Source organism: Alligator mississippiensis, chromosome 13 (assembly GCF_030867095.1).
Source record: "Alligator mississippiensis isolate rAllMis1 chromosome 13, rAllMis1, whole genome shotgun sequence".
Taxonomy (NCBI): Eukaryota; Metazoa; Chordata; order Crocodylia; family Alligatoridae; genus Alligator; species Alligator mississippiensis.
The window spans coordinates 18,875,671-18,901,562 of record NC_081836.1 but is presented as its reverse complement, the minus strand read 5'-3'; the positions used below and the strand labels follow the sequence as shown (position 1 = coordinate 18,901,562).

The window sequence follows — 25,892 nt, the reverse complement described above, 5'->3', positions numbered from 1 at the left end:
TTCTATCAATGCATTCCAAAACCACACACACTGTTTGTGAGGTTGCATTGCACTGCAGACTCATACAGAGCTTGTTGTGGTCCTTTTCCATAAGTATTGCCATCTAGCCAGGTGTCACCCACTTTACATTTGTGCTTTTGATTATTCTTCCTGATGTGTAACACTTTGCATTTGTTCACACTGAACTTCATCCTGTCAACTCTAACCCAACTTTCCAGTCTGTTGAGATCCTCCTGAATTGCGCTAACGTTCTCCAAAGTATTTGCAATCCTTCCCAGTTTCATGCCATCTGCAAGCTTGCTCAAGAAGCTTTCTATGCCAGCATTCAAATTGTTAATAAACACATTGAACAGCACCAGGCCCAGGACAGACCCCTGCATGAGACTCCAACCTATGTGGCAATGAAAAAAACACTATACCATAACCCAATGTTTTAATTTCACCCCTTTGCCAAATTTAATATGGCTTGGTCATTGCTTAAAATATTAAAAGCATTTGATATTTTAATTTCCAGTTTAAAAAGTACATGCTGAAATGCTTAAAATAGCTAGCCTACTGATAACATATTTTATTTAAATGAAATGAAAGCATGTTTTCATTTTATTACAAAAGTTCTTGTGGATTAAATAAAGGTTGAGATGCAACCAAAGCAAGTTAAACATTTACTTTCTATTAAAATATCTAAATCAGAAGATTAACAAAACTGTTTTACATTTAACAGAAAGGAACAGTCAAATCAGCACAGCAGCAGCTTAACTGGTATTTAATGCCAAGGAGTTCTTATTTTGAGAGGTAATCAGTTTAAAGAGGGAGGGATTTCTTTAAACTCCTCAAAAGGAAAAAAAAAGCACACACATTTGAACAAATCTTTTAATTATAATATCTTCCAAAGAACTCCTTCCAAAACCTTTTCCCTGCCAAGCCTAATAGGCTTTCTTGAGAAAGACAGGTCTTGCCCCAGATTTCCTGGAAAAGTTGTTTTAGAAAACATTTATGTTTCCATTTAGCATCTTTTCTCATGTGGTGGGGGTGGTTTAGGAATTGTTTTTGGAGTGGGGAAAAGCAGAGGGACGTTCTGTATCACAGATATAAAGTTTTATATAAAACATAAACATTTTAATGATAGTTTAAGTACATAAATTTCACATGTAAATATCACATGGGCAATGTGAAATCAGACAGTTTATCTGAAAAGAGAATATATAATTAATATCCATATGCATGCACTGTTGTATTGTTCCCAAAAAGTGCCTCGTTATTCCTCGGACAAAACTAATTTGCACAAGTTCCAGTTTTACATAATCCAAAATGTTTGTCTCTAAGCCACTTGCAGCCAACTTAAAATATGTAAATATAGGTGATCTGTTTGATTGTATACAATTCCTTTAATCAGCCCAAACATCAATATTTTATCTAGTATTTGATTACCAATATTGATCATATTATTGATTACCTAAGCTTTATGATGCCACCTCAAGGCTCAAGGTGTACAATGTGCAATGAATAACAAACAACCCAATAATATGTGAAGTTTTTTTATGTGCTGCACAGTATATTTTATCCAAAAATCTGACATTTGAAAAACTTGTAAAGAAACAGCATGTGCACCCATACTAACAAACCATTAGTGAATTCTCACAGGGACTTATATGAGATATACAAGGATTTCAGTTGCCAAGTCAAAGACTGATACATTCTTACTTAATGACTGGTGAATAAAGAAAAGGATAAAATGCCCACGAAGCTCTCTCAGTTTATCTAATGGCCATTACATGAAAGAGCCAGAACATACTGGCATATCCTTTTAAAACAAGTTTTACTGTTTGCATTTATTTTAGCTTCTATTCTGGGTTTAATCCTTTGACTTTTTAATGAATACCCATAAGTGGGGGGGGCACAAAAAAAAAAGAAAAAAGAGTACACTGAATTGCAAAATACTCAGTGAAAACAGGCTTCTAGTTTCATATTGCTCCCTAAAATAATTATGTAGTTATTTTTACTTCCAGGAGTTTATTTTTTCACGTATTGTAAATATATAAGAAGGAAGATGAGTTGTGAGCAGACTTGAGAGGTTTGTGGTGACAAATTGTGAGACCAAAGTTCTCCTAGCTGAATTAATCACAAGTGATAAAACTGATCATAACCAATTGAAAGAACAATCAAACCTGTAGAATACTATGCCAAACTTCAACCAGGTGTTCTAAAGCAGTCCTACTTTTTCAGCTTTTATCTTGCATATCATCATTATTCATTTATTTTATATCATTGTCCAGTAATATCACTCTGTACACATTGGTCCTATGTTACACCTAGGAGAGTATTAATGATGCAGTAAACAAGCACTAACATTGAATTCCAGTCTAGATCATTCCCAAAAGACTAAAAATGTGTCATACTTTACAGTTACTAGAATTGTACAGTTCTTCCTTTCCTACTGATAGCAACTGTCTTCTTACCAGATCCTCCTTAACATTCACACATTATATGCCTGCACAACACTTTCTTGAGGGGGCCCAGTGTATCCACAAAACATGGGTTGAGTAGAGGGGTGGCAGGCTTCCCTCACTCCTTGTTTTCCAGGAACAAGGTTTCAGGAATAGGTAGTGCAGCTTACATTTAGTGTGCTCAAGCCACAGAGATAATACTTAGCTTCACTGAACTATGTACCAGCAACTACACCCTAAGACTATCAAAGCAGATGTATCTACACTTTACTGCAGAGTTGACTAACCAGCTCCGCAATAAAGCATCACTGGTTATACATGCGCTGGTATTAGGGCTCAGTAAATTAACTGTACCATAAGGTAGTACTGTCAGGGATAGTACTCTCTCATGGCAGAGTCATTTACCAAGCAGAAATGCATGTGTGGATGGTGACCAGGACTGCAGCAGTTTGAGCCAGGGCAGAGCAGCCCCAGGCTGGCAGCAGACTCGGGGTGAAGGTGAGGAGCCAGCTACATGGCTCTGCAGTTTTGGCACTTGATAGCCAGCCCCTCCACTGCCCAATGCTGCCACCTGGAGACCAGGGCTAACCCTCGAGCCTGCTGTCAGCCCAGCTCAAACTGCTGCAGTGCTGGGCACGTGCAGATGCTTCACCTAGAAGCTGCTGACTCCAGTGCAAGCTGTGCTGGAGTTTATCACATCACCTTAATGGCATGTGTAGATGGACCCAGCAAGACATAACTTGTGATAGCACAAAACATATTCAAACATTTCAGCTACCAAGACAATGGGCTGAAGTAAATAAGTAAGAACACCAGTTAGAACTTAGATGCTTCTCATACTTGGCTAAAATAAATGTAAAATACAGTAGATTCAAAAGCAAAAGGATTATCTTTAAAAGGATGATTAAGAGACAAGTTGGGAAGGGATTTCATTTTTTTTTAATTGTCAATATCTGGATTAATAATTGTGTGTGAAGTGGTTCACTTTATTAGGAGGGAAGAGAATAATGGTTGGGGTTTTAGTTAAAAGAAATTAAATATGGTAATTTAAAAACAATATTTAGTAAAGTTGTATTGATGGCCATAGCAAACACAACCAAACACTGCTATGATCAGTATTTAATAAGGTTCTATGTTAAAGAATCCAGTTTCAGTACTGACAAAAGATCTGGTCTCTTTGCAATAAGACTCATTATTGTGAAATCACTTGTTAGATTTTATTACTTTTCTTCTTCTGATAATGTGTCTAACATTCCATGTTATATTCACAGACTTTTAAAATGTCTGTCCATTTTATCTTGTACTCTGTACTTTTCTTTATTTATAAAAAACAAAAAATAACCCAGGTACTTCAATTCGAATTTTAGCAAAGCAGCAAAAATTTGATTTTTAGTGAGTTTATAATTATTAAATTATTAACTATTTAAACTTTTTTGAATTATTCATAACAAACAGTTATTTATACCCTATTGCTCTTACAGCATAAAGGGAAGATGGATATTAAAATATAGAAACCCAATAGTTATTATATACTTTTCAACTGGTTTCAGATCATTTTTAAATTGAAGCTGAATAAATCTTGGGTCTAAATTATTGATTATACTTTGGATTAGGCAATAAATTTATCCGTGCCTCTACATACAAGAGTTTTAGAAATGCACACAAATCAATTGATTTGTACAACGTATAATAAGTGCATTTAAATAGTATTTTTCATTTTCAAAGTGCTTTACACTCAATTAATTAATCTTAGTAAATGATGTTTCTATAGGAATGAAAAGAGTTTAATATGATTTATTCTTCCCATGTTAACAGAAGTTTGTTGTGCTCAGAAACACAAAACTATTTACACAGATAATTCCAATAAATGCTAGTGTGCACTGGGAAAACAGATTCTACAAAAGATAACTGTTAAGATTTTCAAAATAAAAAGTTAAATTAATTAGAATAAGGGTTTGATGTTAAGAAGGGCCTTGTACTTTCAATCTTCTTTAACATCATATAAGGGAATAAGAGCTAGTATTTCCCCTGAACTTGCTCTCACTTTGCAATGACTTTTTATTTATTAAGAATTGCATGTTGATGCTTTCTATCAAAGCCTCTGGATATTTTACATCAAGGAAAGAAAAAAGGTGGTTTGTGAAATAAAGATAAGTCCAGAGTGCAGGGACAAGGGGCAGAGGTCCCAGCTGCAGAGTCTGTATTGAAGAGAAAAGGCTGTCTCTAAGCAGAGATAAAGGGGCTGCATTTCTGTTAATCCTAGTAGGAAGATGCTGAACCAAACTGGCAAGGAACTACAAAATGTCAATGGTGCCATTATCTCTATTTCAAAATGATTCTCTTATCTGGTAGTTTATTGCTCAGCAGGATTGCCTGCCCATGCCACTAGCAAATGTACCTCTTCTCATCATTCACTGGCCCTATCATTCCACTTCTGATTTTTGACAGTAACACAGGTGTAATGTTAGGATGTGGGTGGCCCGGTCTTGGGCCATTTCAGGACTGAGATCAGGAAGAGTAAGCAGAAGCCAGGAACAAGCCATGTCAGGTTGCCAGAAGATCAATCCAAAGCAGGGTCTAGGAACAAGCTGAGTCAGAAAGCTGGGAGATCAGGCAGGGAGGGAGCAGCCAAAGAGCAAGCTGGGTCGAGCCAGAAGATTAAGCAGAGATCAAAGTCAGAGTACAAGCCAGAGGGAACAACAAAGCTATCTAGAAGAGTGATGCTCAACCTCTGGCCCAGAGGCAAGATCTGGCCCATGGTGCTGTAATTTGACCTACAGGGCTCCCCATGGGTCCAGAAACTTGGTGGCAGGAGAACAGTAGTGCTGCTCCCCTGATGGCAAATCTTTATACCCCTGGAGAACCCTGGGTCCTACATGCTGGATTTGGTGCCCAATCCCAGCATGTAGGGCTGGGCAGGGATGGTGCTGGTCCCCTAGAACCCAATCCTGCTGTGTGTGTTTTTTTGTGGGGGGGATGTCAGTGCCAGCCCCGAAGACCCAATCCTGGCATGTGGGGGATCAAAAGGGGTGGTGGCAGGCACCCAGGGCCAATCCGGCCCACAAACAGGTTCTGCACCAATCATCTGGCCCACCCCAAGGTTGGGCACCACTGGTCTAGCATCCAGTTGAACCCTGTTACACAGACACTTTCTGTTCCTGTGCAGGGAGTTCTATGGAGGAACGGAGGGTCAACTGACCCAGACTCCAATGGCAGGGAGTGGGCAGAGGCTTCAGGCCAGTTGGCAAAGACTTTAGATGGAGGCTTCAGGCCCAACCTGCCCAGTCTGTGTGGTCAGCTCTAAGGAGGCAGGCTGAAATGAACAGCCATGCTGGCCAGGCCAAGGCCTCTGGTAGCCCAAGGACACGGCCTGGAAATAAGAAAGCAACCAAGAAGTTGCTTGTAATGTATTTGGGAAGAGTTGCATTTCAGATCAATGTTCTTTTTTGTACTAGATCAATGACTAATACCCAGAACTTTAACTGCACATAAGAAGAAATGGAAATTTCTTTCCTACCCTTCAACCACAAATGCTGCTGATCTGATAACAGAATGAAGCTTCATTTACAAGTTGCTCACCTTTTCAACAAGTACATATCTTTGAAGTACCACAAGACTATATTTCAGTGTACTATAACAGTAAACTCTCCTTAGTAAACCAGTTTCCAAACTTTTTGGATGAATGTACCTTTATATAAATTATGTTTGCTCATGCATATCTCATCTAATGCAAGCCATATATTATGTGGATAGTGACTGAGCCTGTAGGCCTTAATCATTTTGTGAGGAAGTGCACAACACAATGAACAGATGACCCTTTTCACTGAGGTGGCAGGCTTATTTGATTTTAAAATAAGAGAAACTACTGAAGGCTTGTATTGCTAAAGGAAGGAGCCTCAGTATAGCATGAGAATGTCATATTAAATGAAATAGTTTGAAAGTTTGTAATAGTTGCCCATTAGCCAGTTTAGGAAAAGACAAGATTCATCTTCTTATGTTTTGGCCTACGTGTGGAAGGTCCTGACTTTGCTCAAAGTCTTAACTCTTGAATTTTATCTTTAGAGGCCTTTAACAAAGTTAACATAAAAACGACCCTTAAGCAAACATCCCACATTTCGAGAGATCAAACCCTAGGGCCTTTGACAAGACTGGAAATAAAAGTCAATTCAGTGATATGGAAATTCCCCAAAGTAATTAAAATGGTCAAGAAAAGAAACTGATTATCAAACAAAAGAATCTGTTGAGTAAGATCCAAGCCCAAATTTAGGAGTAGTGACAGGTTTGGGTAGGAGGGGCCCAAGACGGCAATTCACTCAATAAAAACTGTAACCTACTGTCCCAATTTGGAGGTAACCTCACTTGCAGAACAATGAAGGAAGAATCGCAAGTGTAGGCCGGATCAGACTGATCACCTGAACCACCCTCTCCTTGAACACGAATCTCTTAGTTCACGCTGAAGCTGCGGCGCGCCCAAAAGGGACTGAAGGAAGGGGACTTAGTCCTATCAGTATTGAGGCGAGCCCATTGAACTGTACAACTGAGGCCAACCCATTAAAGTGTACTACTGAGGAATGAAAGCATATCTAGGTGTTTGGCTTCTTGGAATTCTAGGATTGTAAGTATATCATGAAAATAATACTATTGATTCAAATTTAACTTTTAGTTGTAATTGTTTTAAAGAAGTGCATTTGGAGCATTGTTTCTGATATATGTAGTTATTGTGTTCTTAATGTTTGTGGTATTTCTTAAAGCTAAGCAGTGTTATATGTGTAGCAAAGAATTTTAAAATAAAATTGTGTTGTATGAATTAACAGCGTAATCATTGTGAAATCGTGCAAGTAGCTAAAAATTTCTCCAGCCAGTGCATCAAACGAATCAGTAAATTGTGTGGGATTTTCTCTATTCCATAACCCACTAGAGACAGAGAAGAGGATGAGAGCTGGCATAAAGGACATCAGGAGAAGGGATGGAGTGAGTGAAACAAGTAGAAAGCTTAGAGGTAAAAGACTGAAAAGAAGATGGGATGATAAGTATGTGGAGAAATGAGAAGCAAACATGTCACGGACTTCTGTTTTTTACTTTGAAGAATGAAATCCCAGCTTAGGAAGGTTCTTTGCAGAAACACAAGTGGGCACGTTGAGGAAGGGCAGTTTGAGGAGGAAGTCAAACATCACACACCGTGTTGAGATATCCTGACCTATGAATATAGCGTCAAGATTGAAATTGTGGAGAGGTACCACATTTACTACTTCTAACAGTTTGTAGAACTGCTCTGTTAATTCAAGTGGTAGAGGACTTTGCTTTACTCAAGGTGTTGGAGGGAGCACCATAAAAGACTTGGCCACTAAACACTGATCCAGGAGACCTTATGTGGAACATTTTTTTTTTCTAAGAAGAAATGTACAAAAGGAATTTGTAGCCAAGTTCATACGCAACTTCATTAAACGGAAAACATTTTTTTTGAGAAGGAACAATGAGCTAAATGTTAAAGTGAGTTTTGCAATAAAACCAAAAGGAAATGCAGACACCTAAATTTAAATGAAAGAAACAATTATCTCATCCTAATCAAAATGCCCACTAATTTTCCAGTACTTTAGGATTTCATTCAGATGGGGTACCAAGACCTGGAAGAAATTAAACAAAAGATTAAAAAATGATTTTGCTTGTGTTGTGGAAACACATGAAACTACAATTGCTGAATTTGCATTCTGCTTTTCATGAAGACTAGACATTTATTTAGAATGCTATAGTTATACATGCATGATATTGTCACTATCAGACAATCTGAAGATCTTACAGTCATTATAAATACCCAGTACTTCTTAGAATTACAAGCATCCATAGCACACACTAATGGACAAATTAATAAATGTAGTATCAGTAACAATTCAAAATTTAAAACTCTTGGATTTCCAAACAATTTCTAGTCCATGCTTTAACTTCAGCTAGTGCCAAATACTGCTGTGCTCTTATTTAGTCATCTCTCGCAGACTGCATATTCCCTTGTGCCGTCAAAAATTCACTGGTTTCAATTTGTTTTCATGTACAATTTAAAGTGCTGTTTCTGAAGGAAAAGTTCAATATGCCTTGGGTCCTATCTTTGCAAAAATGAAAAAGAATCTGCTCTTGCTGTGATCAATCAACGCACCTGGTGTAGGTTGGCCCCTCGTCTTATAATCACATACAAGGAAACCTCACTAAACACATCATCTATCATTAAACTGCTGCCAAAAACAGATATGCTCAGCAATGCAAACCAACTATGAAGCTGATTAAATGTAGCCAGCATTGAGCATAACTATAAAACACATGGCCCACATTAGGCAAATATGCTGATGGGAACCTTTGCATGTGTGGCCCTTAAGAAAAAACAGGCAGGCGTCCCCTCCACAGAGACCTCCTGCAATACCAGACCAGCATCGGGAAAATGAGAACTTGCCCTTGCACCCTCCCCTTGGTGCCAAAAAAATGTTATATTTGACCTTAGCCAAAAAAAATTGAGATGCAAATGGCAGACTACCACAAGGACAGGTTAATGCAGCCCAACTGAATAAGATATATGGTAGTGCTCATTAAGCACAGTCCCCCATATAGCCAACTCTTTTTCAAGTCATGGCAAACTATTCCACTGCATACATTTTTACTTCCTCTTCACTCCCACAGCTGAGCTATACCTTTCTTTCCCATTTCCTATGATTCCTGTTTCTTTGTTTTAAATGCCTGGCAAAGATGATGAAATGGGGCCCTAAACCAGTCACCCAGAATCACTCTGGCGCCCCCTCTCTGACTGCTGCATATGATTAATGTGGCCCCATCTGCCATGAGATGAAATCAGACCAGGTTGCCCTGCTTATCTTCTGCATATACACTTATGGAGCATACCAGGACTCATGACAAGAGCACCTGGTTCCACTCATGAGTGGGGGCTAATTAGCACATGGCTGCTTTGTGGAAGGTATCTGAAGTACACACACATACTGAACAGTGCTGAGCTGTGGGGTCATAATGGCTTAAAATGGAGATCAGCCAGGACTCCAGTGGGGCCCAGCCCAATGAACTACTGGTGTGTGGTAAATTATGAGCCTTTAGCCTTGGACTAATATTATGCATAGTTTGTACTACATATAAGTAGGTGCCAAAGCGCTGCTCAAAAGTGTGTTTATGAAGGGCCTGTTCTAAAACTTGCAGCAGTTTCAAAAAAAGAACATGAATAAATTCTGGATGAACTTAGTGCATGGGTACTACATGTAAACTGCTACAGCCATGTTTAATTTCAAAGTAGTAGTTTTCAATTTTGCTCTTCATTTCCTTGTGCTCAGGGAGAGCAGGTTCTGACATTAGAGAGAGAGGAAAGGGGCTGCCAGGGGAAAGAGTTGGATGGGAAACAGAAAAAAAAAGGGCTACCTGATGCTGCCCCCTAATTTATTTTCCCTTCTGTAGCAGTGGGAAGCGACAAATTCAAGGCAAACTTCCAATTAGATTCTACACGTAGACAATAACAAAATTATACATTCTCCATATATATAATCGAATTACTGGGGGAGGGTCTTACAATCAGGGTTATCTTCTATTTGAGTAAATACAATACTGTCCTGCACGCACCACATTTACTGCCCTTGCCTCTGTTAAATAGAAAGCACAGCACCTGTTTTAATGCTTACACTGCCCTCACCTTTGTAACTTCTGCCAATTTACATGTAAGGATGTCCAGTAAGAACTTTAAAAAACAGAGCGAGAGAGAGAGAGACAGGGCATACCCCTTCTGTATTTTCAGTTGATTTAAACAGGATTTAAAATAAGGACCCCTTCAATCTGTATCGAAACCACTTGCTTTCCCTAGTTAATCCCCAAATGGAAAAAAAAATTTCAATCAAAAGTATTATATTTATTTTGCATTGTCACCAATGAGCAGAGTTCTGAAGATGTACGAGACGCTCAAGATTGATTTCAACAAATGAAATAAATCAGAAGTAAATTGTCACATATGAAGGTCTGAGATTATACAACTGACAAGTACAATTCAAGTGTGAAGCCGGAATTAAACTTGCCTCTAGTGTTGGTAAGCATTTTCATTTTATTTGTCATAAGATGGCATCTAAAATTCCTTCATGAAGGTTAAAAATTTATTACAGCAATGAAACTATTAGTGTCATTTTAATTTCTTGCCTAATTTTCAATTTGTGTCATTCATATACTTTCCTGTCAGATACTTAATTAGAATTGAGGGAGACTAGGGAAACCTGCCTGATGAGCAAGATTTCTTTATTAAACTGTGTTTACTGGGATTCTTTTCATTTAAATACAATGATCCAAAAAAAACCTCAGACAGACTAATACAGCTCAAGCAAGACTCTAGGTGGGGAACTCTAACAGACAACTAAAATGTTGCCTCTTACTCATAAATCAAACCTGCTTCAGCAGTCAGATCAGGCAACCTCTTATTACAGGATAATCCTAAATGCACAGCCAAGTGCAACTCCCTCATAAAGCAAATTCTTCAGCAAACAGTAAGGAAAGGGGAAAAGGAAGCTATCCTAATCAAAAAGGCATCTCAAGCTTGCTTAGTGAATTTGGTCCATGTAGGGATATTACTGAAATCTAGAAAAGCTATGTAGGACTGAGTGAGATTAAATATTATAAAAAGTGAGAGAACAGGGATGAAAGCCTGAAATCCATTTCAGGAGAACCCATATGAACAAGGTAAAATGGATGCGACAGTCAGAGAATAGCAAGTGGGAACTCCAGCGAGGTAGCAGAGAACCAAGAACACCTCTGTTGTTGCCATCATGCAATAAAATGTATTCTGAGGATTGCTTTTCATAGTATAGTAGCTTTTCATCTTGAACTGATTTTACATACCACTCATTATTATCACTGGCAGAAACTACAGAAGCATTTGTGGTGGCAGCAGCAGCTTTTCCTGTATGAGAAGTCTCCATGTTCACCTTAAAGAATATCAGTCCTTCTAGTATTCAGTCTTGCTTAATGGTTAGTAAAAACACTCCCAGCTACACAGGAAGTGTGTTCTGAATAAGTGGTAAAAAAGAAGGGGATTTACTACACAGAATCAGGAAAACAACTTACCTGCTAACTGAAGATTTTCCAGGGAGGACAGGGGTGGGCAAAATCCAGCCTGCAGCAAATTCCATTTCCCAGCAGCCCCTGGGGTGGCAGCTCATTCTGGCTGCCACCATCAGACCCAGCCCTGCCACCTGGGCACCCTGATCCATCTGCCCCACACCTACCACCAGGGGTGAGATCTGCATAGGGAGGGCACATGGCTGGGCATCTGGCATGGGGCCGTGGCTGGGAGTGACATGGGTGGGCGGGTCAGGGGAGACCACAGGAACTTGGGGTGGTGATAGCATGGGACCGAGGCTGGGGTCGGGCTGCAATCTGCTGTCTGCACGCCACTGCGACAAGCGTAGGTTCTGCGGCAGAGGTGTGCATGGAACAGATCACAGCTCTGCTCTGGCCCTGACCCCAGTCCTGGAGGGGTTGCAGGGCCGTGACAGCATAGGGCCATGATAGTGTGGGGCCAGGGCCAGGACCAAGCCCCAGTTTTGTAGCCCCACACTATCACAGCCCTGTGATCCCAGGGTCTCCAGGGACTACTGGGAAATGGAGTCCAGCCACTGGTCGGATCTGCCATTTTGCCCACTCCTGCAAAAGAACACATTTGCAATTTTTTTAAATTTGTACTCTGCATCAAGGTCAAAACCTACACGAAAGCTGTGGACAATGGCATCACATACATTCTCACTCACAGGCCAACAAGTGTGGACTCCATGTTAGATAAGGAGTATGCTTCAAGCCACTTTTTTCCTATGTATTTACCAGGAATGCACTCTTATAGAGCTCAAAGAAAGGAACAGTCATGGGGAGTGTAAGTCTTTGCTGTCAAAATTCACATAAATACGACTACTTTATTAATCTTTCTTCTTCCTTTAAAATGTACACCACCATAAAGAACATGTAGAAAATTAATTAGCAGTAATATCATCAGAAGTTAATTTGTGAAGAGCTACAAAAAAAAGATTGAGGTAGGGATGTAAATAGTTAGATAACAAGAAGGCTCCACAGCAGCCCAAGGAAGCTCGGTGGCAACTGGAGCAGGCGGTGCCGGGTCTGAGGCGTTGCTGCTTTGGCCCTCACGCAGTGAACACAGCCCCAGGCAATTCCTGAGGGGTGGCAGTGCAGCAGCTCCAGCCTTGGAAGCTGGTATTGCAGCCCTAAAGCTCCCCCTGGGATCCCTGCACACCACCGCACCTCAGGGATGCTCTGGGGCCATGCTCACTGTACAAGGGGTCGGTGGTGACCCATCAGACCTGGAGCCATCTGCTTGTTGTTGGGCCAAGGCAGCTGAATGCTCAGCCCCACCTCAGGGGAAGAACACAGCACATCCAGTAGAGGTCACCCCACTGGAACCAGACCCTCTCTTCCCCTGGGGTAAGCTGGGGAGGGCCCAGCCCGGCAGAAGATGAGTCTTCCAGGTCCGGGCCGCAGCAGCACAAGCATGGTGGGAGGTGCCTGGAGCCCATCACCCTGCCTGGTCACTGTAACAGCAGAGGGGATGGACAGACCCACCATAGAGCCTGGAGTCTTGCTGCTGGGGTGGGAGGCCCCTGCTTGGCTCCTGCAGGGGCCCCAGCACCGCCCTTTCTCCCCAGGGCAGAGCGATCTGGGCAGGAGAGGTCTGTAGCTCCAGCTCCATCCACAGCCCCAGCCCCTGCCCACAGGGGTGAAGAGAAGCTGCAGCTCTGTAGCTGGGCAGTGCCCCTTGGTGGCTCAGCTGCATCTGCCACCCCCTGTCATGGACTGGGGCCTGCAGTGCTGGGAGCACAGTGAAGACAAAGGGCCATTCCTGCTGGAGTTCACTAAACTGAGTATGAGCTATTGGTTAACATTTTAACTGATAAAATTGGAGGAGGTTAAACAGTTAATTTTTAAAATTTTATTTACATTCCTAGTTTGAGGAACTGCTCTACAAAATCAGGCATGAGATATGAAAAGCCAAATTATGAAAGTAATGCTGTGTCTAGTAGTGAAGCTCCCACTAAAACCCTATCTTGGTTCAGTGGCAAAATACTTTTAGGTCATGCATAGACCCAGACACAAAGCTTCCCTCTTCTCTGCCCCCCCCATAAGAAAGATCAGCTACATCCAAAAATGTGTGTATAAACTTTGATCCATTTACAAGATCTGTGCTTACAAACACCATCCACAAATGTTCAATTTCTACTGGGAGAATCACCATTCTCCTAGCAAAAAACCAAAGTGTGTAGACATTCAAACTTTTCCTTCCAAAGCAAATATGGCCACTCCCAGACAAAAGTAACCTGAAAACAACCAAGGTTAACTCACTCTCAGGAGACTGAATACCTGCACACTTTTCCCTGGCTTTACTATTTTTGAGGACCAGGAGAAGTGGGACTGGGAAAAAGGATCCTGTGCCCTCCCAAGACCAGGGTCACACCAGTTGGGAGAAGAGGGGAGGCACAGCCCCAGCTGCTCTACACCTGCTTCCCACACCAGAGTTCCCAGTGTGAGAAGCAGACAGGAGCTTTCCTGCACTGCTCCCTCTGCTCAGCTCCTGGGCTCTAGGAACCAAGCACAAGAACTGCTGCCCCCTGCCTGCTTCCCCTCAACACCTCCCTGGTAAGCCTGTGTGAAGCGGTTAATATTCACTTTGGATTTGAATTCAGCCGATTCAGGGGGCAGTGATTCGAATCACTGTCCCAAATTGATTTGGAGATTTGGCCACCACCAAATCAGCTGAATCTCCGAATTGAGCAGGCCTCATCCCCCGCCCACTCTTCCAGCTCCGTCAATGGCTGCCCCACCTAGCCCCAGCATCCCCACACTTTAAAAAAAGCCCCACACTCACTAGTTCCTGCCAGGCAGGGGGGGCAACCCTGCTGCCCCACACTGCTGTGCTGTGTGTGTTGGGGGGGGTCTGTCACAAGCCCCCAGAGGCCCCAATGGCCGCTGCAGCATCCAGTGAGTGCGGGGCTTTTTTTTTTTTTTTTAAAGCGCCGGGAAGCTGGGGCTGGGTGAGGCAGCCATTGACAGGGCTGGGAGAGTGGGTGAGGGTTGGGAAGTGCTCAGGGGGGGCTTGGGGGAACAGGCAGGGGATGGGGCCTGGCAGCCCCCTCCCCCCCCCTATGGTCCCCTCCCTCTCCTCTGCGCCCGCCCCCCTCCCTGCAGACATACTTACCAGCACAGAGTTTGGATCCAACTCCCTGCGGCAGCAACCAGGGACTCCCCAAATCTCCCCAAAGTTATCCAAATTTTTCTGAATCAATTAGGAGACTTTCAAATGGATTTGGACCTTTTTATTGTTCTCTGATTCAATTCGTATTTGGAGATTCAGTTGCTGAATAGGCCGAATCTCCTCCAAATCAAATCAACAACCAAAGCTTCACACAGCCCTACTTCCGGGCTCAGCTGAGCAGGAAGCCTTGCCATTGTAGTGAAATCCTTCTGCCTCACTCTCCATTGCCTTGGGTCAGCCCAGAGAACTATACAGAAAATTAGGATTGGAAGGGACCTCAGAAAGTCTAGTTCAACCCCCTGTTGAAAGCAACTACATCATCCCAGCCAAGGTTAGTCTAGCTAGGTCTTAAAAACCTCTAAGGATAGAGAATCCACAACTCTGGGCAACCTGTTCTAGTATTTTACTACACTCCCAGTGAGACAGTTGTTCCTAATATCTGACCTAAACTTCCCCTGCTACAACTTGAGACCATTGCTCTTTGTTCTGTCATCTGCCATCACTGAGAACCGTCTAGCTCCATCTTTTGAACCACCCTTCAGGTAATTGAACGCTATTAAATCCCCTCTCAGCCTTCTCTTCTCCAAAAAAAATAAGCCCAGTTCCTTCAGTCTCTCCTTGTAAGTCATGTGCCCCAGCCCCCTAACCATTTTTGTTGCCCTCCGCTGGATTTTCCCCAATTTGTCCACATTCTTTCTGTAGTGGGGAGCCCAAAACTGAACACAGTACTCCAGATGTGGCCTCACCATTGCTGAATAGAGGAAGCATCATCTCCCTTGATCTGCTAGCAACACACCTACCACTGCGGTCCAGTATGCTGTTAGCCTTCTTGGCAACAAGGGCATATTGTTGGTTCATATTTAGCTTATCTGTGCACTTTAACCCCCAGGTCCTTTTCTGCTGACCTGCTGCTCAGCCAGTCAGTCCCTAGCCTATACCAATGTATGGGATTGTTCTGCCCTAAATGCAGGACTTTGCACTTGTTCTTCTTGAGCCTCATGAGATGTCCTTTAGTTCAGTCCTCCAGATTGGACAATGGGGCAAGGCAGACTGCCATGCCCCTGCAGCAAGGTGCCTGAAACCTTGCTGCGGCAACTGAGTGCTCCCCCAACCTCTTCTCTGGGTCAGCTGGAAGAAGTGCAAGGAGTGGGGCTATTCTTCTGCCAGGGAGAACCACAAGAGTTCCCACCACACGAGAATGCCCCCCTCTTGCCAACCAGCTGACTGGCAGGACAGGGGGGCATTCTCCCCAGGAGCAGGAACCCTCCCCAGTAGACAGCTTGTCTTCTTCCCAGGCAGGGGAGAGGACAGCCAGTCAAGAAGGGGGTGGGGGGGTGGCAGTGGGAAGAAGTGGTCAGGAAGTAGCTTGCCTGTGAAGCTTTCCAGTCATTGGATGGGAAGAACATTTTTACTGTCCATTTCTCAAGCTATTTTTCTACAAGAAGAAATTTCTTCCTTGTAGAAGTGAATGTCTATGCAGCCAGAGGGGAAGCAAGTTGGTGTTACTTTTATGACATAATCAGGCATCTTTAAAAATTGTATAATTCTTTCCAAAGAGTAACTGACCACTTTGTTGCAGGGTTGTTGGTTGTAGCCTTTAAAAAAGAAGCTAAAAGTAAACAAGACGTCTGTGAAGATGCAAATGAGTGAAAGTTTGGAAGACAAAGGGTAGAGGATGGGGGTTGGGGAGGAAAGTGTGAAGGAAAACTAGTGGTTAGCTAAAAGGCAGGGTACTTGTAGTGTTAGATTCTGTCAGGCAGGTTGTAATGTGTCATAAATCCAATGTCTATATTAAGTCCATGATTTTTTGTATCCAGTAGATTTATGAAGTTTGTAGGCTCGTCTATAAAAAGTGTTTTGTAAGTTTCCTTTGAGGATTAGAAATGAAAGATCAGAAAGGGAGTGATTGTCTTGTGAGAAGTATGAACCCACAGGTAATTGGATTTTTTTTGTCTTTGATGGATTTTCGGTGTGCGTTTGTTCTGGTACGCAGCTGTTGTTTGGTTTCTCCTACGTATTTTCCATCAGAGCATTTAGTGCATTGGATGAGATATATTACATTTCTGGAGGTTCAGGTACAAGATCCAGGAATGGTGGTGGTTCTGCTGTGGGATGTTGTTATTATGGGAGTGGTGGAGATGTATTGGCAGGTTTTACATTTCTTGTCCTGGCATGGTCTGGATCCATTTGGTATGGTTTGGGTCAGAAGAAGTTTGCTTCTGGTGATGAGGTTAGCGAGGTTCAGTGCTTGTTTAAAGGCTAGGATGGGTGGTTCTGAATAGATCTCTTCAAGAATTGTGTCTTCTTCTAGTATGGGTTGCAATTGTTTGAAGATTTTCCATTGTGCTAATGCAGTGGTGCTCAACTGCTGGCCCACAGAGCTATGCCATTCAGCTCAAGGGGCTCCCATAGGTCTGGAAACCAGATGGTGGGACAGTGGTAGCAGTATTAATTGCCACTCTCATACTGCCAAATCTTTGCACCCGTGGGAAGCCCTGGAGCCAAATAATGTGGTCCCTTATGCTGGATCACACCTGCCATCCTACCCCACATGACAACCCTTCGCCTCAGAAGATTGAGCACCACTGTGCTAATGAATGAGGTTAAAGGAAAGAATATAGGAAATTAACAGACCAGTTTGGTGGAAGCTTAGGGTGTGAACACAACAGTATCTTATTCTCAAGAAGTACTATGAAAGAGGAAAGAGAGGGATAGAGGGAAGGTGTAAGAGTGTAAAAGTGTAAGAGAGTGTGCGTGTGTGCACGTGTAAGAGATGTAAAATGGGTAAGGATACAGTCATCTTAACCTTGGTGTTGCCTAGACTCAGGTTCCAAGTTCAGACAGTACCATCTAGCTCTTGGATAAAACTTACCAGATCTCAAAGCAAAACAGATAATTATAATTAGCTGCACTTTGCAGATAGGAAAACTGAGCTCCAGAGGAGGACAATGATGTGCCCAAAATATCCAGTAAGTCAGAGGCAGAGCTGAGGACAGATTACCCATCTTCTGAGTCTACTCCAGCACGCTATACACTATTCTGAACCTGACCTTTAGACTTGTGAAAGAAAACACAGAAAAGCTTGAAAGACAGACACCTGAAGGCTCCAATGCAAAATACAGAAGAGTTGAAAATCAAGAGAGACAAAGACAAATGAAAAATATTTGCATCATTCAAGCTCTTTCTTCCCTGAAGGCTCATGGCAACAAAGGTGGTAAAAGGTGGCACTTAGCTCCAGATCATGGGGAAAATGCAATACTGGATTTCTGCAAGTCCTTCAGTTCTGTCAGAATGGTAAAAGAAAAGCATCAAGCTAATTTGAACAGGATGCACTGCCAATCTAGGAACAAAAACATCAAAACATTTATAGATTTTAGGAGCAAAACCAACAATTAAACAATAGTTAACTGCAAAGAGCAAGAAAGCAAAGAGGGAAGCCTGGGAAAATCTAAGAGTTTTCCAAGAACCTGAGTGAATCAGGCCCACTCTTTCTGATATAACATCCAATCTGAATGCTTGGTGCCAGAAGTAAGTGTGTGCAAACTTTCCTACCACTGCTTTCCATATGGGCATGGCTTCAGTTCCTTGAGTGGATATCTTTGCTGTCAACACTTAGGAAATTATAGCATTCACAAAAGACCAGACTTCTCGTTTAAAATACTATCATTGCAAGGATATAGTTCCTTATTGTGAAGTTTGACATTTGGTTGGCATTTAGTATACAAAACAGCCAGTGTTTTTCCAGGTGGAGATTTTGACAAAGGCAGTTCCATATGCTGTTTCAAACTGTATGTTTTTATGAGGAGTTAATGTGATCAATGAAAAAAAATCCTGGGTTTGGCTGTTGCTGACCTGTGCATCTGTTCTCTCCGCGCTCATCCTTTCCCTACCACCCCAGCCTTCAAACTATGCTTGTGTCAGTCTAGCCACCTCTGTACTGCCTCTGTTTATTTTGTCAGATGAGCACCACAAGGATTGATGCATGACTATTCCTAATTATTTGATCAAATAAGGTAGATGTGATTTAATGGAGAGTTCGGGTGGAGTTTTGCCACAGCAGCATTACTTCAAGTGAAACACAGAAAGATTCTGTATCTTGCTAATGTTCTATGGCGCACCTTAAGCTTGTGTCAAAATTATCATATAAAAACGTAATATAAAAAAATCTTTTAAAAATAAAGAGTACTCCCTACCTTTTTTTTTTCTTTTTGCAATTCAGTGAGTGGGTCTGACTGAAAGCCTAGCTTTAATTGATCTCTTTTGTTTTATGATTCTATGACAACTCCAAAACAAAACTAACAACACACTGAAATGATCATTTGGTGGACATCTACAAGTTACAAGTATCACCCAATTAACTCATTAATTGTGCAATTACCTTTAGTCCAGCTACACATGCAAAGCAGCAATCACATGATAAAAAGCTCCAACCGGCTATAAAGTTACACCTCAAAAAATGTGTTCTAACTTTATACCTGGTTGCTGTTGAGCTTTAATTTGCATATATTGCAGGGTCCCCGCTGTGGCTGGGAGCCACAGAAGTGGCTGGGAGCCTCAGAGGCATGAAGCCTCTGAGCCCCAAGGTTTGTGGCTACTGGGATCCCCAAGGCTCAGGGGTGCATTAGGTGCAGGACTCTTGGTCTCATATGCCTACGAGGCACAGCAGAAACTGAAAGCCCCATCAAACATGGGACTCAGTTCTGGCTGCACCACAGTCCCCATGGCAGGGAGTTCCTTTAGCAGTAGACCTGTGCGAGTGGAAAGTATTTGCTTTGGATTCGGGTTCAGCGATTCAGAGGGACAATAATTAAATTTAGTGATTTGAATCACTGTCCCAGTTCGATTCAGCCAAATCCAAAGATATTTAGCACCAAATCTTATAGACTATACAGGCAGGTAGTGCCAACGGGAGCAGCTGGAGGAGCCCTGGCTTGAGCCAGCAGCCCCAAAAGCCATGGGGGCTGGAAGGAATGATTGGGGAGCTGGGGAATCAAACCAGGATTTGGGGAGAAGTTCCTATTTGTTCCCCCAGCCCCCGATCATTCCCCTGAGCTCCCAGTTCGATTCCCCTGACCCCCAATCATTTCCCCCAGCCCCCACGGCTTCTTCTGGGGCTGCCAGGTCAAACCACGGCTCCCCTGGCTGCTCCCCCGCTGGGGCGAGGCAGGCAGAGCTGGGAGCCCTGGGAGAAGCCGTGGGGGCTGGGGGGAATGATCAGGGAGCTGAGGGATCCAACTTGGAACTGAGGAATCAAACTGGGAGCTGGGACAAATGACTGGGGGCTTCCCCCCAGCTCCCGGTTCGATCCCCTAGTCCCTGAAGTTTCTCCCAGGGCTGCCAGCACTACCTACCTCACGGGGGGGGGCAGCTGGGGGAGAAGCTGGGGGAGCAGCTAGACAAGCCGCAGCTTCTCCTGGCACTGCCGACTCAAGCCGGAGCTCGTCCGGCTGCTCCCTCAGCTGCTTTCACCGGCACTGCCTAGTGCCTGCCTGTACAGCAGGGGTGGACAATTATTTCAGGAGGGCCGCTTAACTGAGTTTTGGCAAGCCATCGAGGTCCGCATAACAGGCAGCCAGAGGCAGATAAATATTAATTTTCTAAATGTTTAGGGGCCCCGTGGGCCGAACAGAATGACCTGCTGAGCCGCATCTGGCTTGTGGACTGCATTTTGCCCATCCCTGCTCTACTGTCTATGGCCAAATCTCCCTGAATCTCTCTGAATTGATTTGGAGGCTTCTGATTCGATTTGGAGAGATTAGGGCCTCCTGGTTCGATTCAGATTAGGAGATTCGGCTACTGAATTGTGCCAGATCTCCTCTGAATCGAATTGGCTACTGAAGCTTCTAGCTACGAGCTGTGGGAGCCTGCTACTGCTTGCCAATGCAGGGGGAGTCCAGGATCGAGCTGATGCTGTGCAACATGTGGCGTGGCAGGAGGCACAATTGTGCAGATCTTGCATTAGATCCAGTCATGCCTTTACCTGCAATTAAGATGTTTTAGTCATGATAGGTAGAACTTATAGACCTGTCTATACTTGTTTTTCTAGGTTAAAAAAGGGGTTTGGGGGGGCATTTTCAGAGTAACATTTAGATAGTGGTTTGTTTTATTGTTTTTTATGAGTCTTTGAGCAAAGATACAGTTTTCCTCTGCAACTCCTAAGGGATTTTACTTCATTTCAGGTTAAGCATGTGAAATGAATGCTTTCTGATATCCTACCACAAAATGGCAAATGCTCATCTGCTTAAATCGTGTCATCTCATAGTGGTGAAACAACAGCAGTTTGGAAAAAAGAGCTTAGGTTAAACCACACGCTGTTTTTCTTTTCTGATGTTACCTGCAATTGAGATTTTTTGTCTTAATAGATAAAACTTGATCTATTAAATTGAAAGGCACCTTTCCCCTGTTTGTAAATGGGGGAAACTGAAAGGTAGTAACATTCAATGTGATTTGGTGAATGTCACACAGGAAAACTTCAATAGAGCACAGAATGAAATTTAGATGTTCTTGATTGCCAATGTGTGCTGCAGCTACACAACAGGGAATTTAAGTAGTTCAGTGCCATGGCAGTGCCAGGATGCAAAATGCCACGTTGAACTTTTTTCTATTTGCATAATTCTTCACTGCTAAATTCAAGGACTTTATTAATGTTCAAAGTACTAAACATTTTGTTTATGTTTTTCAGCTGCTGCAATACAACACGCAATTTTGATCTGCAATGTTACAATTTGCCATTGCTCAGAAGCAAACACTATCATGGAAAAATAGCAGCAACCAGAAGAATGATGCTAGTCCTCACTGCACAGCATCATTTCATTAGATCATGCATGAAGTAACATGCACTGCACTTAAGTAATTCTTCACAGTTATTACTGTTTGTGGCTGGCACTGATTCTCAAACCCGTTCTGACATGGTAAATTTGGATTTAACAGGATATCCTCTTGGAGTCTCCCCTATTAGCAATAACTCAGTGGAAGAACTAGACATGGAGACTTTATGTATCTGCATGTTAAAGAATGGATTATCTGACCTATTGCAAAACAAGAACTGATATCAAAATGGGAAGGTGATAAGCAGCATATTAGTTACTTTCTTTGTCACTAGGAAGAGAGGATCTTTACATGAAAAAGGCAGCACGCTAGTTCCTTCTCCTTCCCTGACACTTTATCATTCACAAACACCAACATCTTCTGCTCTGTGAAGGTAATTTTTTTTTTATTTCTGTAACACTTCTTGAGTTTAGTTACTTACCTAGACAATGTTCCTGTCCCCCTCAGTTTTCTGTCTGCACCTCAATTTGCCAATTTAAGTTGATTCATATTTAGTATCTGTTTATATTTGTTCTGGTGAATTAGGGTCTGGAATTTAAACTGAAACCATTATTAATCCCAGACAAAATACCTCACAACCCTAAGAAATGGAGCACATTGTTTGTCATCAAGAAATGTTTTCTTCTGGTATCTCAGAAAGTTAACCACTGAGATGCACTTCTGAGAGGAAAGGGGGAACGAAAAGGGAGAAGCACTTTCCCCTCACAAATGGGGAATTAGAGCACCCCTTGCTATGTTGCCAGTGAAACAAGGCATTAAACTGCTTCCCTTTCTCCTTCATTTGTTTTTACATTTTCCCTGTAAATTTCCAGGTAGCAAGTCAGAGATCTGATTTACTTCTGCATCTTCCATCATTCACTCCTCCATTTATTTTAATTGGAGAGGATGGAGTGGAGAGAGAATTCTCTGCAGGGACGCCAAGCTTTTCTATAAAGATTTCTCTACTTGGCATGGGTCTAAATATGGGCACACCAATGCTTTAAAATTCTTTATCCACATTCAACCACTGCTGCTGCTGTCGAACAATAGATGTCCCCGTAAGGAGAAACATTGCACTTGCAATGTTTTACTTCAGTAAAAAGTTTAATGTGGATAAATTTAAAGTAAGAAAAGCATAAAATCTTTTTTAAAAGCAGAAGTGAAATGTCCTCTCCCAATACAAATAAAATCAAGGATTCCCACATGTTCCAGGCTCAATTTCATGAGCAAATGAACCTATTTTACAAGAGGCTGATTATTTTTCTAACTACTATTGCCACAAATCTAACCTGGGATTGGTTCTTTCCTTATCGGACACCATGACACATTATCAAACGATGGCTTTCTCACTGGCAAGGGACAGAAATTACACATAGTGATAGGCAAATGGTTCAATACTGTAACACAACAGAAGCTTTCAAAATGGCCAAAACTGGTTTAAGATAAACTTGGATAGATGTAGTATCAGACTTAACTGATTTAGGTTAAATTGGTTTATTGAACTTCTGTCCCAGATCCCCTCCAGATTCAAGTTAACGCACAGTTTCCCAGTATCCCAGGATGCTTTGCACCTCCCCCACCCCACCTCCTCACAGGGTGGGTGGCTAGCCTTGGCTCAAGCTGTCTGCTCCAGCTGAGCAGGGAGGCATGCTCCAGCACGCTCTGGCTTCTGGCCTTGGCCACTGCAGGCATGTAGCTGCATTTCCAGTTTGTTTGCTTACTGGTTCAATCTATGCAGTTTAGACTAACTTGCCAAGATTGAATCAATTTAGTCTTGGGGTTTTTAACCATCTGTACCTTAGCCACAATCCTATAGATGAAAGTCATTGTCTTTTAAAGTACACTCGGGTCTCCCTTTATGTGAGGGTTGCGTTCTAAAAAACCTCGCATAAAGCGAATTTGCATAAAGCTAATCCATTATTACATGTAATTAATAGGGATACATACCAGCCTCCCTCTACTGCTCCCCCAAACCCCAGACAAATTCAAACAGTAATCACACAATACAACTGCTGTGCGGAGAGGCTGCAAGCTCCCCGCTGCAAGCAGCGGCACACGCAGTTGGTGTGTCACCAGATCAGCGCAGGGCAAGCTGGAGAGGCACCCGAGGGAGGGAAGCAGGACGGCAGGGAATACTGGCTGCTCGCCACTCCTGGCTCCACCCTGCTTCCCTTCCCCAGGTGCCTCTCCAGCCTGGCAGGCATGACCCGGCAAACAACGGGGCTGTGCGGATGGGCTACGAGCTCCCTGCTGCACCGGGGTCATGCCCGCCGGGCTGCAGAGGCACTGGGGCAGGGAAGCAGGGAACACCAGGGCCATGCAGAGAAGGTGCTCACCCTGAGATGCAAGCAGCAGGCACATTGCCATGGCAACACGAGGCAAGCACCTTTTCTGCACAGCCCCGCTGTTCCCTGCCTCCCTGCCCCCAAGCCTCCATAGCTCAGCAGGCACGACCCAGTGCAGCAGGGAACTCATAGCCTCTCCATGCAGCCCCACTGTTCCCAGTCGCGCCAACTCACGCCCACCGAGCCGGAGAGGCACCCAGGGCAGGGAACCAGGGAGGCAGGGAATGACAGCTGGTCCTCCTGAGCTGCCCTGGGGATGCGCCTCCTGTGCCTGTCACTCTTTGAGGCATGTGGCCACAGCAGCAGGCTGTGGGATGCTGGGACTAGGCAAGGAGAGGAGTTGAGCTGGGCCCAGGATCAGGGCCAGGTCCACTGCGCCCATGCATCTGCCCCTTCCCCTTGGAAGCTGGTGTGGCAGCAGGGAACCGGCCCTCCCCCTTCCCCAACAAGCCACTGGAGGCTCCATCCTGCTCCCCACTGGGGCCCTGCAGCTGCACACTGTGACCCTGGGCCCCAACCACCCTCCAGCTAGACAGCAACCCCAGCCCTGCCCAGCTCCCTCCCTACAGGGGCCTCAATCCCCCTCCTCTCCAACCCCACTTACCTGCCAGAGCTGCCCTCAAGACTACTTGGGGCCATGTGCTTGTGCTGTAGTAGTGTACATGCACGTGGCACCACCTGTTTCACCACCTTCCTTCTGCTTCCTCCCAGCTCCCTGCAGGCTGGAACTCTGCCAGGCTGCAGGGAGCTCACTGCCGGCCAATGTTGCATAAGATTGGATTTTTTTATTTTTTTTTTTACACAAAGAGAATTTTTGGTATAAATAAGGTCATCACGTATAAGCAGATTCATACAAAACGAATTTGCATAAAGAGAGACCCGAGTGTAAACAATTCTGAAGGGTGGAAGCACATGAAGAACAAAGTCCAGCATACACCCATACATGGCTGTATTGGCTTTGCAGAGCTTCCTGACACATCCATGAAAACTATTTCTTTGCTATAGTAAACAGAAAGGAATACAGACCAAGAGCATTTCTATTGTGTAAGGTATTATATTTGAAAGTTTACTTTCAGAGTTGAGAAGACCTGTAATAGTTTCAACCTCTCTGGTGGCACTCATAATAATCTGGGTTTTTTCCAGTTGTAGATGTCAGAAAAGGACAGTACTGAGACTTACTTATCTTCACAAGTCAAGTGGACATACACAGTGATCTGGTTAGCTTAGAGGGTCTATTCTGCAAGTACTCAAATCTCCAATGAACAGCTCACTACAACCCTAATTTTAATTTGTAGTTCTAATGAAAGATATAAACTTTTATAGGTATCAACAAAGCTCAGAGAGGACCTAAATCCATTTCAGTGCTCATTTAGCAGCTTCAGCTGTGTGCAATTAAAACTTCAGCATTAAATGTTAAAGAATAAAATAATGAGACACTTAAAAAATAATCTGTGCTTCAGTGGGCCATACTAGGAAGAGATTTCATATGATCATTTACAAGACAAAAATAGATTTCTACCAAGAGACAAAGCCAGTAGTCAGCATTAGCGCAAACAGTCTTGAGTGTCAGTATCTTTTGAAAAGAAGACATAACAACAAAATGCTATGGCTATACTATATTTCCATAACACTGACTCCTTTAACTCAGATCATTCTGTGAACTCTTTATGACAATATCACAACTGCTTCAAATGCATCGCTAATTTTAAACAGATGGCTATCAAAATTCCATCCCTAACCTTTGGACTAAGGATGAGAAATCAAATCTTGGCCATAGCCTAACTTATCATGTATTTTTATGTATCCACTGAAGTCAAAGGAGAGATATATTCAGAACAAAAAAAAATGTTGAAAATGGTTCAAGTGTTTTATTTTTTCCTTAAAAGAATATAACCTAAAAGTTGGTACAAGTTCACTTTAAACTGTTAAAATATGGCTAAGGTAGAAAGAAAACAGCAGATGAAATACAGAGATGCTGGTAGGTTTTGGGTAAATGCAAGTTAACACCTATAATGCACACAA

General features: G+C 42.9%; 1 protein-coding gene across 1 annotated transcript in view; it reads right to left on the bottom strand.

The window, feature by feature from the left end:
* CAMTA1 (calmodulin binding transcription activator 1) overlaps positions 1-25,892 on the bottom strand; it is a 1,290,304-nt gene that overhangs the window by 1,182,670 nt on the left and 81,742 nt on the right. The gene's annotated exons all lie outside the window — the stretch shown is intronic.